Source organism: Mus caroli, unplaced genomic scaffold, assembly GCF_978045245.1.
Source record: "Mus caroli unplaced genomic scaffold, Mus_caroli_1 scaffold_3, whole genome shotgun sequence".
Taxonomy (NCBI): domain Eukaryota; kingdom Metazoa; phylum Chordata; class Mammalia; order Rodentia; family Muridae; genus Mus; species Mus caroli.
The window spans coordinates 48,655,939-48,673,237 of NW_028227258.1; the positions used below are offsets into that span (position 1 = coordinate 48,655,939).

Sequence of the window (17,299 nt, forward strand, 5' to 3'; positions counted from 1 at the left end):
TTGGGAGACCATTAATGACTGCTTCTATTTCTTAAGGGGTTATGGGACTGTTTAGATCGTTAACTTGATCCTGATTTAACTTTGGAATCTGGTATCTGTTTAGAAATTTGTCCATTTTGTCCAGTTTTTCCAGTTTTGTTGAGTATAGCCTTTTGTAGAAAGATCTGATGGTGTTTTGGATTTCTTCAGGGTTTTGTTTTGGTTTTTTTTTTTATGTCTCCCTTTCCATTTCTGATTTTGTTAATTAGGATGCTGTCCCTGTGCCCTCCAGTGAGTCTGGCTAAGGGTTTTACTATCTTGTTGATTGTCTCAAAGAACAAGCTCCCCATTTGTTTGATTATTTGAATAGTTCTTCTTGTTTCCACTTGGTTGATTTCATCCCTGAGTTTGGTTATTTCCTGCCCTCTACTCCTCTTGGGTGAATTTGCTTCCTTTTTTTTCTTTTCTTTTTTCTTTTTTTTTTAATTTATTTTTTATTAGGTATTTTCCTCATTTACATTTTCAATGCTATCCCAAAATTCCCCCATACCTACCCCCCAAATCCCCTACCCACCCACTCCCCCTTTTTGGCCCTGGAGTTCCCTTGTACTGGGGCATATAAAGTTTGCAAGTCCAATGGGCCTCTCTTTGCAGTGATGGCCGACTAGGCCATCTTTTGATACATATGCAGCTAGAGACAAGAGCTCCTGGGTACTGGTTAGTTCATATTGTTGTTCCACCTATAGGGTTGCAGTTCCCTTTAGCTCCTTGGGTAATTTCTCTAGCTCCTCCATTGGTGGCCGGGTGATCCATCCAATAGCTGACTATAAGCATCCACTTCTGTGTTTGCTAGGCCCCGGCATAGTCTCACAAGAGACAGCTATATCTGGGTCCTTTCAGCAAAATCTTGCTAGTGTATACAATGGTGTCAGCATTTGGAAGCTGATTATGGGATGAATCCCTGCATATGGCAATCACTAGATGGTCCATCCTTTCCTCACAGCTCCAAATTTTGTTTCTGTAACTCCTTCCATGGGTGTTTTGTTCCCATTTGTAAGAAGGGGCAAAATGTCCATACTTTGGTCTTTGTTCTTCTTGAATTTCATGCGTTTAGCAAATTGTATCTTATATCTTGGGTTTCCTAAGTTTCTTGGCTAATATCCACTTATCAGTGAGTACATATTGTGAGAGTTCCTTTGTGATTGGGTTACCTCACTCAGGATGATGCCCTCCAGGTCCATCCATTTGCCTAGGAATTTCATAAATTCATTTTTTTTAATAGCTGAGTAGTACTCCATTGTGTAAATATTTTCTGTTTCCATTCCTCTGTTGAGGGGCATCTGGGATCTTTCCAGCTTCTGGCTATTATAAATAAGGCTGCTATGAACATAGTGGAGAATGTGTCCTTCTTACCGGTTGGGACATTTTCTGGATATATGCCCAGGAGAGGTATTGCGGGATCCTCCGGTAGTACTATGTCCAATTTTCTGAGGAACCACCAGACTGATTTCAAGAGTGGTTGTAGAAGCTTGCAATCCCACCAACAATGGAGGGGTGTTCCTCTTTCTCCACATCCTTGCCAGCATCTACTGTCGCCTGAATTTTTGATCTAAGCCATTCTGACTGGAGTGAAGTGGAATCAGGTTTGTTTTGATTTGCATTTCCCTGATGATTAAGGATGTTGAACATTTTTTCAGGTGCTACTCAGCCAATCAGTATTCCTCAGGTGAGAATTCTTTGTTTAGCTCTGAGCCCCATGTTTTAATGGGATTATTTGATTGTCTGGAGTCCACCTTCTTGAGTTCTTTATATATATTGGATATTAGTCCCCTATCTGATTTGGGATAGGTAAAGAACTTTCCCAATCTGTTGGTGGCCTTTTTGTCTTATTGACTGTGTCTTTTGCTTTCCAGAAGCTTTGCAATTTTATGAGGTCCCATTTATCGATTCTCGATCTTACAGCACAAGCCATTGCTGTTCTATTCAGGAATTTTCCCCTGTACCCATATCTTTGAGGCTTTTCCCTACTTTCTCCTCTATAAGTTTCACTGTCTCTGGTTTTATGTAGAGTTCATTAATCCACTTAGATTTGACCTTAGTACAAGGAGATAGAAATGGATCAATTCGCATTTTTCTACATGATAACCACCAGTTTTGCCAGCACCATTTGTTGAAAATGCTGACTTTCATCAACTGGATGGTTTTAGCTCCCTTGTCAAAGATCAAGTGACCATAGGTGTGTGGGTTCATCTCTGGGTCTTCAATTTTGTTCCATTGGTCTACTTGTCTGTCACTATACCAATACCATGAAGTTTTTATCACAATTGCTCTGTAGTACAGCTTTAGGTCAGGCATGGTGATTCCACCAGAGGTTCTTTTATCCTTGAGAAGAGTTTTTGCTCTCCTAGGTTTTTTCTTATTCCAGATGAATCTGCTGATTGCCCTTTCGAATTCATTGAAGAATTGAGTTGGAATTTTGATGGGGATTGCATTGAATCTGTAGATTGCTTTTGGCAAGATAGCCAATTTTACAATGTTGATCCTGCCAATCTATGAGCATGGGAGATCTTTCCATCTTCTGAGATCTTCTTTAATTTCTTTCTTCAGAGACTTGAAGTTCTTATCATACAGATCTTTCAGTTCCTTAGTTAGAGTCACGCCAAGTATTTTATATTATTTGTGACTATTGAGAAGGGTGTTGTTTCCCTAATTTCTTTCTCACCTGTTTATCCTTTGTGTACAGAAAGGCCATTGACTTGTTTGAGTTAATTTTATATCCAACTACTTCATTGAAGCTGTTTATCAGGCTTAGGAGTTCTCTGGTGGAATTTTTAGGGTCACTTATATATACTATCATATCATCTGCAAAAATTGATATTTTGACTTCTTCCTTTCCAATTTGTATCCCCTTGATTTCCTTTTGTTGTCTAATTGCTCTGGCTAGGACTTCAAGTACAATGTTGAATAGGTAGGGCGAGAGTGGACAGCCTTGTCTAATCCCTGATTTTAGTGGGATTGCTTCCAGCTTCTCACCATTTACTTTGATGTTGGCTACTGGTTTGCTGTAGATTGCTTTTATCATGTTTAGGTATGGGCCTTGAATTCCGGATCTTTCCAAGACTTTTATCATGAATGGGTGTTGGATCTTGTCAAATGCTTTCTCAGCATCTAACGAGATGATCATGTGGTTTTTGTCTTTGAGTTTGTTTATATACTGGATTACATTGATGGATTTCCGTATATTGAAAAATCCTTGCATCCCTGGGATGAAACCTACTTGGTCAGGATGGATGATTGTTTTGATGTGTTCTTGGATTCGGTTAGCAAAAACTTTATTGAAGATTTTTGCATCGATATTCATAAGGGAAATTGGTCTGAAGTTCTCTATCTTTGTTGGGTCTTTTTGTGGTTTAGGTATCAGAGTAATTGTGGCTTCATAGAATGAGTTGGGTAGAGTACTGTCCGTTTCTATTTTGTGGAATAGTTTGTGAAGAACTGGAATTAGGTCTTCTTTGAAGGTCTTATAGAACTCTGCACTAAACCCATTTGGTCCTGGGCTTTTTTTAGTTGGGAGACTATTAATGACTGCTTCTATTTCTTTAGGGGATATAGGACTGTTTAGATCATTAACCTGATCTTGATTTAGCTTTGGTACCTGGTATCTGTCTAGAAACTTCTCCAATTCATCCAGGTTTTCCAGTTTTGTTGAGTATAGCCTTTTCTAGAAGGATCTGATGGTGTTTTGGATTTCTTCAGGATCTGTTGTTATGTTTCCATTTTCATTTCTGATTTTGTTAATTAGGATGCTTTCCCTGTGCCCTCTAGTGAGTCTGGCTAAGGGTTTATCTATCTTGTTGATTTTCTCAAACAACCAGCTCCTTGATTGGTTGATACTTTGAGTAGTTCTTCTTGTTTCCACTTGGTTGATTTCAACCCTGAGTTTGATTATTTCCTGACTTCTACTCCTCTTGTGTGAATTTGCTTCCTTTTGTTCAAGTGCTTTTACGTGTGTTGTCAAGCTGCTAATGTGTGCTCTCGCTAGTTTCTTTTTGGAGGCACTCAGAGCTATGAGTTTTCCTCTTGGGAATGCTTTCATTGTTTCCCATAAGTTTGGGTATGTTGGGACTTCTTTTTCATTAAACTCCAAAAAGTCCTTAATTATATTCTTTATTCCTTCCTTGACAATTTATCATTGAGAAGAGTATTGTTCAGTTTCCATGTGAATGTTGGCTTTCTATTAGTTATTTTGTTATTGAAGATCTGCCTTAGTCCATGGTGATCTGATAGGATGCATGGGACAATTTCAATATTTTTGTATATGTTGAGGCTTGTTTTGTGACCAATAATGTGGTCAATTTTGGAGAAGGTTCCATGGGGTGCTGAGAAGAAGTTATATCCTTTTGTTTTAAAATAAAATGTTCTGTAGATATCTGTTAAGTCCATTTGTTTCATCACTTCTGTTAGTTTCACTGTGTTCCTGTTTAGTTTCTGTTTCCATGATCTGTCCATTGGTGAAAGTGGTATGTTGAAGTCTCCTACTATTACTGTGTGAGGTTCAATGTGTGCTTTGAGCTTTACTAAAGTTTCTTTAATGAATGTGGCTGTTCTTGTATTTGGAGCATAGATATTCAGAATTGAGAGTTCCTCTTGGAGGATTTTACCTTTGATGAGTATGAAGTGCCCCTCCTTGTCCTTTTTGATTATTTTGGGTTGGAAGTCGATTTTGTTAGATATTAAAATGGCTACTCCAGCTTGTTTCTTCATACCATTTGCTTGGAAAATTGTTTTCCAGCCTTTCATTCTGAGGTAGTGTCTATCTTTTTCTCTGAGATGAGTTTCCTGTAAGCAGCAAAATGTTGGGTTTTGTTTGTGTAGCCAGTTTGTTAGTCTATGTCTTTTTATTGGGGAGTTGAGTCCATTGATATTAAGAGATATTAAGGAAAAGTAATTGTTGCTTCCTGTTATTTTTGTTGTTAAAGTTGGCATTCTGTTCTTGTGGCTGTCTTCTTTTAGGTTTGTTGAGGGATTACCTTCTTGTTTTTTCTAGGGCATGATTCCCGTCCTTGTATTTTTTTTTTCTGTTATTATCCTTTGAAGGGCTGGATTCGTGGAGAGATAATGGGTGAATTTGGTTTTGTCGTGGAATACTTTGGTTTCTCCATCTATGGTAATTGAGAGTTTGCCTGGGTATAGTAACCTTGGATGGAATTTGTGTTCTCTTAGTGTATGTATAACATCTGTCCAGGCTCTTCTGGCTTTCATAATCTCTGGTGAAAAATCTGGTGTAATTCTGATAGCCTTGCCTTTATATGTTACTTGACCTTTTTCCCTTACTGCTTTTAGTATTCTATCTTTATTTAGTGCATTTGTTGTTCTGATTATTATGTGTCAGGAGGAATTTCTTTTCTGGTCCAGTCTATTTGGAGTTCTGTAGGCTTCTTGTATGTTCATGGGCATCTCTTTCTTTAGATTTGGAAAGTTTTCTTCAATAATTTTGTTGAAGATGTTTGCTGGTCCTTTGAGTTGAAAATCTTCATTCTCATCCACTCCTATTATTTGTAGGTTTGGTCTTCTCATTGTGTCCTAGATTTCCTGGATGTTTTGAGTTAGGATCTTTTTGCATTTTCCATTTTCTTTGATTGTTGTGCTGATGTTCTCTATGGAATCTTCTGCACCTGAGATTCTCTCTTCCATCTCTTGTATTCTGTTGCTGATGCTCACATCTATGGTTCCAGATTTCTTTTCTAGGGTTTCTATCTCCAGCGTTGCCTCACTTTGGGTTTTCTTTATTGTGTCTACTTCCCTTTTTAGGTCTTGGGTGGTTTTATTCAATTCCATCACCTGTTTGGTTGTGTTTTCCTGCAATTCTTTAAGGGATTTTTGTGTTTCCTCTTTAATGTCTTCTACCTGTTTGGGTATGTTTTCCTGCAATTCTTTAAGGGATTTTTGTGTTTCCTCTTTAATGTCTTCTACTTGTTTAGCAGTGTTCTCCTATATTTCTTTAAGTGAGTTATTTAAGTCCTTCTTTATGTCTTCTACTATCTTCATGAGATATGCTTTTAAATCCAGGTCTAGCTTTTCAGGTGTGTTGGGGTGCCCTGGACTGGGCGAAGTGGGAGTGCTGGGTTCTGATGATGGTGAGTGGTTCTGGTTTCTGTTAGTAAGATTCTTACATTTACCTTTCACCATCTGGTAATCTGTGGAGTTAGTTGTTATAGTTGTCTCTGTTTAGAGATTGTTCCTCTGGTGATTTTGTTACCCTCTATGAGCAGACCTGGGAGACTAGCTCTCTCCTCTGAGTTTCAGTGGTCAGAGCATTCTCTGCAGGCAAGGTCTCCTCTTTCAGGGAAGGTGCACAGTTATCTGGTGTTTGGACCTCCTCCTGGCCGAAGATGAAGGCCCAAAACAGGATCTTTCCCAGAAGCTGTGTTGCTTTGGCCTGTCACAGAAGCCGTTGTTTCAGTAGTCCACACTCTCACCTGTGTAGACTACTTTCCGTGGAGTCCCAGAACCAAGGTGGCTCCTGCGGAACCTGAGGCAGAAGCCTCTCAGGCTGGGTGGATACCTGTGCTCTGACCAGGAAGGTGGCTGGTTGTCTGGAGCTGGAAATGGTGCAGCCTCAGAGGCTCTGTGGCTCTCACCTGTCCCAGAGACTGCTGGCCTCTGTATTCCACACTCTCACCTGTGCAGACTGCCCTCTGCAGAGTCCCGGAACCAAGCTGGCTCCCATGGAACCTGAGGCAGAAGCTTCTCAGGCCGGGTGGACACCTGTGCTCTGACTAGGAAGGTGGCCAGTTGTCTGGAGCTGAAAATGGAGCCGCCTCAGAGCTCTTCCTTTTTTTTCTAGAGCTTTTAGGTGCTGGCCGAACCGGAAGGGACTTGTGCCCCTGATCAGTCCAGGTTTTCTGCTTCCCTAACTAATGCAGTCTCAGGTCCTGTGTGATTGGTTTGGAGCAGATGCTGTGTTCCACTCACCAGAGGTCTTAAGATCCCGTGGTGGGTGTTGTGGTTAGCTGTCAGGTGTCAGCTGACTCTCTGCCCTAGCTAACCGGGTGCTGCCCAGACAGGAAGTGCATTCAATTTCTTAAAGAGATTAAATAAATACATTTTCCAAGTGTCACCCTATGGGAATAAAAAGATCTTTGGTTTGAAATTTTTTCAGGAAAATTCTATTCTGTTCTTTATAGTTCCTCTTTCTCCTTTTGACTTTATTAAACAAAAAATTATAATACAATATTTCCTTTTTATGAAAAAATAATATTCTTGTTAACTGTTTTATCTGTTTTATTGCACACATATTTCTATGGATTACATTCACTAACTGTTTGAAATATTATAATTAAAATAATGATAAATTGGAGTTGATACAATGGAACAAGCGAGTGAATACTCTATATATTATTTATGGTTGTTCAAAGGGCTAACATTAAATAACTGAGACCTCAGCAACAAGTGGAGGTTTCTATGAATGCTACCTCGCAAAGGCTCAGATAAGATCTTAGAATAGAGAGTGGAAAGACTATATGAGACAGAAGATGAGAAGGAAAACTCTGAAATGATATCTTCAAATGAGGCTATTACACAAGAAAACCCACAACAGCTGAAGTTACCTGAAGAAATCCTACAAAAGACCAAAGTAGTTAAGAATTCCAGAATGCCTACTTAACAACATGTGGATGTGTGGTTAAATATATACTCTATCCCTTAACAAAAGCCATCAAATGTGGACCAAGTTCTCAAGAGGAAAACTCATTACTGCTATTTTCCTAAGTCAGTATATTTTAAATCTTTATTATAAGTAATTATCCTTATACATACAGGTAACTGTAGCTTTAATTCCTCATGAATGGAAATTCTTTTTGAAACAGATAGAGACTACTACAGATATGTGTGATTAGTTTAAAGGAACATAAATTGCCATGTAGTATCCAGCCATAAGGCACAGAAATTTATGGAAGAAGAGGGTAGTATAATTTTAAGAATGATGTTATCAGAACGGCTTCTGCTAGATGAATTGTAGACATGAAATAGAAACTATACATGAAATATTAACAATACATAATATGTACTCACTGATAATCAGATATTAGCCCAGAAGCTCAGACTCCTTCTTAGAAGGGGGAACAAAATACCCATGGAAGGAGTTACAGAGACAAAGTTCAGAGCAGAGACTGAAGGAACAACCATCCAGAGACTGCCCCACTTGGGGATCCATCACATAAACAACCACCAAACACAGACCCTATGGCAGATGCCCACAAGAGCCTGCTGACAGGAGACTGGTATAACTGTCTTCAGGAGGATCATAGCCTCTAGACTTATATATAAGTAGAGTTAAGTCCCAATTAGTCTCAAAAAATTGATTGCAAAGTGAACATATAATACTGTAAGACACACCAAAATAACATCATTTCTGTTTACATAGATAGAATCACTGGGAACTCTATGTGGTGATGAGGTCTTCAGTGTGTTGAACTTAGTTGAAAAGACTATAATGCTTAATAGAACTGAATTAATTGATGAGAAATTCTCACTTGAATGCATCAACTTAAATAGTAATTAGAGGTTCTAAAGATTGCTGATGATCGATATACTGGCACAGATTAATCTACATACAGGTAACTGAAAAATGGCATAACATCTGACTATTCTATACATGGAGACTTCCATAGGGAGAGGCAGGTTTGAACGCCAGACTGGTCCAGTGCTGTATAATATTTTCTTCTGTCCTTTCCATATTTCCCTTGAATAGTACATAATGCACTCATTTATGAAAATCATGATAGATTCTTTAAGGGAAATTTGCAGATCTATGTCATAGCTCTTATTTCATGATAATCATCTTGTAGCTACTCTCTGTAGCCTAGAAATAAAATGATAACTGCTGATATTATACTGTCATCATGTAGTGCAAGAGTGAAGAAGAGATTCCAAGGTTACTGTAGCTAAGAACAAAGTCCAGTTTATCAAACACATGAAGTTCATTATCTTAATGAGGAACAGAACTCAAGGACAAATCTGGTTACTTTTATCTTTAGAGGATGAACAGCAGGCAATATGCAGCCTATTTAACACATCCCTGATGTATATAAACTTAAAATCTTTAAGTTCTATGAACAGAATTCATATATGAATCATAAAAAGGATAGAGTTTTTTTCTCTATCAGTTCTCTGATTATGTCAATTCATATACCAACAAACTTAATAAATGAAAGCAAATTTCATCATTTAGAAGAAGATATACACAATACAAGAACAATATCATGAGAATTCTTTTTAAAATTTCCTCAGATCCCCTGGTATCTGCATTGGCATGTTCTAGTTGAGATGTGGTCAGATTTTGGACTCCCAAAATCCACAAATTTTGAATTAACACTGATTTTTAAAGTTGGAAACTTTTTGCTATCATTAGGAAGACACAGGAGTAATTTATTGCTAAAGTAAATAGATAATTGGATTTAGTTCAGAAGAACTGAGTTATTAGTACTCAAATACTGGCTACTACTGCAGCCTTTGATTCAGTTTCTTACAGAAAGTTTTCTATCTGTTGCCAGTATTTAAAACAGGCCATTTCTGTTCACAGGTGACAATCTACACTGCATAAAAGTAGATTATTACCAAAGCTGTACTCCGAAAGATAATGATGATAGCAGATTCATCCACTCAGGACTACACACACACACCATGCTTTGTTGTTCATCTTGTCTTAAAGAAAGGATAGATTTATGGAACTATTGATAGATTTACAAATTATAGTTACTATAATGGGTAAATAAATGTATATCTATGTCATAGCTCTTAGTTCTTGAAGATCATAAGCTATTCTCTGTATCCTAAAAATGAAATTAAAGTTGATTGTATCATATTGAGGTCATGTAAGACAAGAGCGAAGAAGAGATTCCGAGGTTGCTGCAGTCAAGTGCAAGCTCCAACTTACCAGACACAGGAGGTCTATTATCTTAATAAGGAACAGAACTAAAGGACATATCTAAAACTGAATGGAAGATAATTGAATATTGGATATAATAATGAGCAAGAAATGCATGAATATGTAGAGCTTAAACACAGGTCACATAATATGAAGAATTCTGTGGTCATTAGAATGTTCATCAAAAAATATTCTTAGTCTGAGTACAGGAATTTTAACAGGTAAATGAAGTAGAAGACATATCTAGTGATAATAATAGGCCAAGTGTTTGATTTCTTTAAAATATTCAATTGAGGAAAATGGGTAGGTGAATTTTTTAGTAAAAAAAAAAAAATAGTAAAATAGTACATTGTAGAGTTAGCTAATCAGATCTTCATCTGTCCATATTCTTTCCATTTCATTCTCTATGAGTATTTTTGTAAGAGATGATTGAATGCTATATGGAAGGTAGAACTATAAGTTCAAGCTTTACACTACGAAATCTTTATGTGGTTGTGGTACCGCAAATGTTTCTGAATGTTTCAACAACCTAAAAGTTCATTTTAGCTTGAGGCTACTTCTACATCCCTAAATGCTATCAAATATTCTTCATGCTTCGAACCAAATGCATGAATAGCTATGTAGAGAAGGACTGCATATTTCTTCACAGATCTTCCATATCTGTACATGTATAAAATTTATATGTGAGTCCTGACAGTGCAGCTTTTGAGGTTCAGTTTTTCTCACTTCTTTTAAAATCTGGGGTTTTTTTTGTTTTTTTTTTTGTTTGTTTGTTTGTTTTACTCCTGTGTTAATAACTGACAATTACTTTAGATTCATCACTGGCTACTTGAAACATTGGCCTGTAAAAGGTAGTTCATTATTGCCCACAGATATTTTATAGGTAAGCCTTATAGTCACTTATTTTGATATGTCTTTTACTTCTGCCTTTTTTGGGAACCATGGGTCATACAAATAATTCATATAAATTCTCTAGATGCTTTATCTCTGAGCATATGGAAATTTAGGTGCAAGACGTACTAATGTCACTTTCAGCAGAATTGATACAGGTGGATTATAATAGGGTTGGAAAAATTGTGATAGATCAGGTGTTGGAGAGATTACTCACAGCTAACAGAGTCTGTTACTCAGGGGACCAGAGTTTGTTACTCAGAGCCAACTTAAGTTTCTTACAATTACCTATAACTCTAGCTACAAAAATATCTAATTCCTTCTTATGGACTCTTTGGACACCTTCATTCAAATGCTAACAAAACAATATGTGTGTGTCACGCAAATATACATGAAAGAGAGAGAGAGAGAGAGAGAGAGAGAGAGAGAGAGAGAGAGAGAGAGAGAGAGAGAGAGAGAGAAAGGTAAAAATAAAACAAATTTTACCAAATGATGCACATAGAAAGACAAATATCATAATCTCTCATTTTTGTGTGGACAGTAAAATGCACAGATATTAAATTTTAAATTTAAACTAGACATGCATTGATAATGATTAGGGCATAGGAAGTAATGAGCGAAATGGAGGGAGGTTGAATAATAGTACAAATATAATGTATTATATTCATAAATAATTAGAAGGGAAAATGTAAAAACTCCAAACATAAAGAAAATATAAAATGATAGGAAAAGGTATAGGCATGGTAGCACATACATTCATACATTTTTGTTATGTCAGTGAAAACTGTAAACAAAAAACATTTTAAAATGGATATTAATAACCACTGTTTTGCATTATAAATCTTGTTGCTTTTTATTAAATAGTAAGTTGAAAAATAGAATAAGATTAGACTTAGTCTCACCTGTGTAGAAAAAAAAAAAACAATGAAACAAAAAATTAACAAGAAAACTAAAAAGTTAAACACTGTTTGCAGTGAGCTTGTAACCTGTATAGTAGACTTCCTATCTCACTCATTTTCCACTTACTTAAGCAGTCTACTGTCCATCAGTTTTCTTGGCAATATAGAAAAGAAGAATTCAATTATACTTCTCAAAAACCTTTCACCCAACAACCACAATGTGCCTGTTCTATTCTTCAAAGTGGTAGTTATTAAACAGAGTGAATGAGCCTGGCAGGACTCGCTTACAGAATCTCATTAAAACCACATGCACACACTGGATGTATTTACAGTGAGACAATGCAGTGTAGATACATATCTCACTGATTTGGTTGTAGCTGTGCCTCTAAATGCTTAGAGACACTGAAATTACTTTTACCCTCTCCAGCTGATATTGACATGTCAGCTCTCATTTCAGGAGTAAGTGAGACGCTGTGCGCTTCATCTCATTGTAATTGTTTAGTCCTCTCTTTATCTCTCCTCTTCGTTTCTTCCTTTGTAGGTCTTTTATTATAGGCTTCTAATAATGCGTCAGAAGCATTCCTTGTCTGCTTTTCCGTTCTCTTTAAACTATGTTATAAATTCTCCAAACTACCTGCTTGTTTGTTTTTTCCCCAAACTGCAAGATGGATTTGAACTCAACATCTTCATGAGTGAACTTAAGATACTGAAGCAAGCAACATACAAAAACAGTTCAGAAATCAGCTGATGTTTCTGTAATTTCTACACAAATCTTACCAGACCAAGGCTCAGGTTTCATCAGCAAATCTCAGACAGATTACATTTCTAGTAAACTGTTTTATGTGTCTTATTCTAATGTTCAAAAGCTTTCTTGTAATTGCAAACTCACTTCAAATATAGTCCTCATGAATTCTGCTAACATTTCAACAGTAATGTTTAATAATATCAATTATCTTTTAAACTAAAAATATGATTTCTGTCTTTTAAGTCATGTCCCTTAGCTACCACACTAAAGGATGATGTCATATGACATGTAGTCTTAATTCAACATTGATTGCAAAGCATGATTGGATGTTAAGCCCATGCAACCCAAAATTGTGTGTGTATGTGTGTGAGTGTGTGTGTGTGTGTGTGTGGGTGAGTGTGTATGTGTATAATTTTGATATATACTGAGATATTTAAATTTGAAACTTTAACGTATTTTTATTTCACTTCTATGATGTTAAAAATATTTCTAGCATGTATTTACTACAGACTCCAAGGGTCAAATTTCTGTTGCCTTGTATACTATTGACTAGATATAAAATTGTCAAATGGGATGACAAATAAAGAGGTTTTTAGGAAAAAAATTAAGTCTCAATGATTAGTTATATCCATCACAATTTGGAGAGATCAGAAAATTGAGGGCCACGGATCTAAAACAAAACACACAATCACATAATAAAGATTGGACATTCAAGGTCCTATGGAGACACAGTATGAGGGCTGAAGGGTAGTAGACATTTCCACAGGCACCGACGTGCTGCTTGAGTTCCCCACACTGCCTTTCACGGAAGTCTGAGTCAGCTGTACAGGTTTCCTCCTTGTTCCTGCAACCATGTCCACGAATGAGAATGCTAAATTACCAGCTGCCCGGCTTAAAAGATTCAAATACCAGGGGAAAGACAGCACAGAAATGTGTCGCCACCGAGTAGAAGTTAATGTAGAACTTAGGAAAGCTAAGATAGATGACCAGATGCTGAAAAGGAGAAATGTCAGCTCATTTCCTTATGATGCTACTTCTCCGCTACAGGAAAATGGAAACAACCAGGGTACTGTGAATTGGTCTGTTGAGGAAATTTTTATAAAGGCATAAACAGTAACAATTTGGAAAGCCAGCTCCAAGCTACTCAAGCTGCTCGGAAACTGCTTTCTAGAGAGAAAGGATCCCAAAGTTTGTGCACTTCTTGGGCAAAACTGATTGTTGTCCCATTCAGTTTGAGTCTGCGTGGGCACTCACCAATACTGCTTCTGGAACACCTGAACAGACCAAAGCTGTGGTGGATGGAGGTGCTATCCCAGCATTTATTTCTCTCTTGGCATCTCCCCATGCTCACATCAGCGAGCAAGCTGTATGGGCTCCTGGAAACATTGCAGGCCTTCCGAGACTTAGTTATCAAACATGGTGCAATTCACCCACTATTGGCTCTTCTTGCAGTTCCTGATCTGTCGTCCTTGGTATGTGGTTACTTACGTAATCTTACCTGGACGCTTTCAAACCTTTGTTGAAACAAGAACCCTGCACCCCCCTTAAAAGCTGTTGAGCTGATTCTTCCTACTTTTGTTCTACTCCTGTGCCACAATGAACCAGAAGTATTAGCAGATTCCTGCTGAGCCATTTCCTACCTGACTGATGGTCCAAATGAGCGCATTGAGATGGTTGTGAAGAAAGGAGCTGTTCCCCAATGAGTGAAGCTCCTAAGAGCTAATGAATTGCCCATTGTGACTCCCGCACTAAGAGCCATAGGGAATATTGTCACTGGAACAAATGAACAGACTCAGAAAGTGATATATGCAGGAGCACTTGCAGTCTTTCCCAGACTGCTAATAAACCCCAAAACTAATATTTAGAAGGAGGCCACAAGGATAATGTCGAACATTACAGCTGGACGCCAGGACCAGATACAGAAAGTTGTGAATCACGGCCTAGTCCCCTTTCTTGTTAGTGCGCTCTCTAAGGCAGACTTTAAGACACAGAAGTAGGCCGTGTGGGGTATAACCAACTATACCAGCGGTAGGACTGTTGAACAGATTGTGTATCTCATTCATTGTGGGATAACAGAACCTTTGATGAACCTCCTGAGTGCAGAAGATACCACGATTATTCAGGTTATTCTTGATGCCATTTCAAATATCTTTCAGGCTGCAGAGAAACTAGGTGAGACAGAAAAACTCAGTATAATGATTGAAGAGTATAGAGGCTTTGATAAAATTGAAGCACTACAGAGCCATGAAAATGAGTCTGTATACAAGGCCTCATTAAACTTAATTGAGAAGTACTTCTCAGTGGAGGAAGAGGAAGATCAAAATGTGGTACCAGAAACTCCCTCTGAAGGCTTCACCTTCCAAGTTCAGGATGGAGCTCCCAGGACCTTTAACTTCTAATTTCCAGCTAAGGCACAAAGTTGTTAGCTATGTGCTGTGCTATTCTGTGTTCTCATAAATTGGTCTTACTGTTTCTCTACTAAGAAATCTTTTTAAATGTGGTTTGTTATTGTAGCAATTTTACAAAAGAAACTATACTTGAACAGTTATGAACTGTACATATTACTTTTTGGAATGTCACACCCTGTCATGTCCTGTAAATAAAGATTAAATTCCATTCTTCTTAAAAAAGAAAAAGGGTCCTATGGATGATAAACCCCCAAAGTAGAGCGCTGTAGTTTAGCAGACTGTATGCCATAGAATTCCCATGACTCATTACTGTGTATATGGCACACAGATTCTTATTGCTTTTATCAGTAGCAAAAGACATGTTGAAAACTCTGTTCCCATACAGATCCTTGAGTTATGTGTTTTCCTCTCATATACATGCTGATGAATTAGGGGGAGGACCATTCATTTACTTTCTATTCTCAAAATCAAGTCTATGAAGACATTATAGAAAAAACAGTGTTCTTCTTTTTTAAAAAAAAAAATTTATTAGATATTTTCTTCATTTACATTTCAAATGCTATCCCAAAAGTCCCCTATACCCTCCCTCTGCCCTGCTCCCTACCCACTCACTCCTACTTCTTGGTCCTAGTGTTCCCCTCTACTGGGACATATAAAGTTTGCAAGACCAAGGAGCCTCTCTTCCCAATGATGGCCGACTAGGCCATCTTCTGCTACATATGCAGTTAGAGACACGAACTCTGGGGGTACTGATTAGTTCATATTGTTGTTCCACCTATAGGGTTGCAGACACCTTCAGCTCCTTGGGTAATTTCTCTAGTTCCTCCATTGGGGGCCATCAGGAGACAGTTATATCAGAACATCTAATAAATGTCTTAATTTGCATTTCCCTGATGATTAAAGATGTTGAACATTTCTTTTGGTGTTTCTTGGCTATTCAATATTCCTCAGGTGAAAATTCTTTGTTTAACTCCATACCCCATTTTTAATTGGATTATTTGTATCTCTGCAGCATAACTTCTTGAGCTCTTTGTATATATAGGATATTAGCCCTCTATCAGATGTAGGATTGGTATCAGATCTTTTCCCAATCTGTTGGTTGCTGTTTAGTTCTATTCACAGTTTCCTTGGCCTTACAGAAGCTTTGCAATTTTATGAAGTCTCATTTTTTAATTCTTGGTCTTAATGCATAAACAATTAGTTCATTAAATTTTCTCCTGTGCCCACATGTTTGAGACTCTTCTCCAGTTTCTCCTCTATTAGTTACAGTGTATCTGGTTTTATCTGAAGGTCCTTGATACACTTGGACTTGATCTTTGTACAAGGAGATAAGAATGAATCGATTTGCATTCTTCTACATACTGACATCCAGTTGAAATAGCACCATTTGTTGAAAACACTATCTTTTTCCACTGGGTGATTTTACCTCCTTTGTCAAAGAACAAGTGACCATAGATGGGTGGTGTCTTAGTCAGGGTTTCTATTCCTGCACAAACATCATGACCAAGAAGCAAGTTGGGGAGGAAAGGGTTTATTCGGCTTACACTTCCATGCTGCTGTTCATCACCAAAGGAAGTCAGGACTGGAACTCAAACAGGTCAGAAAGCAGGAGCTGATGCAGAGGCCATGGAGGGATGTTCTTTATTGGCTTGCCTCCCCTGGCTTGCTCAGTCTGCTCTCTTTATAGAACCTCTCTTTATAGAGTATAGAGGCTTTGATAAAATTGAAGCACTACAGAGCCATGAAAATGAGTCTGTATACAAGGCCTCATTAAACTTAATTGAGAAGTACTTCTCAGTGGAGGAAGAGGAAGATCAAAATGTGGTACCAGAAACTCCCTCTGAAGGCTTCACCTTCCAAGTTCAGGATGGAGCTCCCAGGACCTTTAACTTCTAATTTCCAGCTAAGGCACAAAGTTGTTAGCTATGTGCTGTGCTATTCTGTGTTCTCATAAATTGGTCTTACTGTTTCTCTACTAAGAAATCTTTTTAAATGTGGTTTGTTATTGTAGCAATTTTACAAAAGAAACTATACTTGAACAGTTATGAACTGTACATATTACTTTTTGGAATGTCACACCCTGTCATGTCCTGTAAATAAAGATTAAATTCCATTCTTCTTAAAAAAGAAAAAGGGTCCTATGGATGATAAACCCCCAAAGTAGAGCGCTGTAGTTTAGCAGACTGTATGCCATAGAATTCCCATGACTCATTACTGTGTATATGGCACACAGATTCTTATTGCTTTTATCAGTAGCAAAAGACATGTTGAAAACTCTGTTCCCATACAGATCCTTGAGTTATGTGTTTTCCTCTCATATACATGCTGATGAATTAGGGGGAGGACCATTCATTTACTTTCTATTCTCAAAATCAAGTCTATGAAGACATTATAGAAAAAACAGTGTTCTTCTTTTTAAAAAAAAAAAAATTTATTAGATATTTTCTTC

General features: G+C 37.6%; 1 pseudogene; it reads left to right on the forward strand.

Annotated features, from left to right (window-relative positions):
* The first annotated feature begins 13,294 nt into the window (after positions 1-13,294).
* On the forward strand, positions 13,295-14,841 carry LOC110291761 (importin subunit alpha-1 pseudogene; annotated as a pseudogene).
* Positions 14,842-17,299: the final 2,458 nt, after the last annotated feature.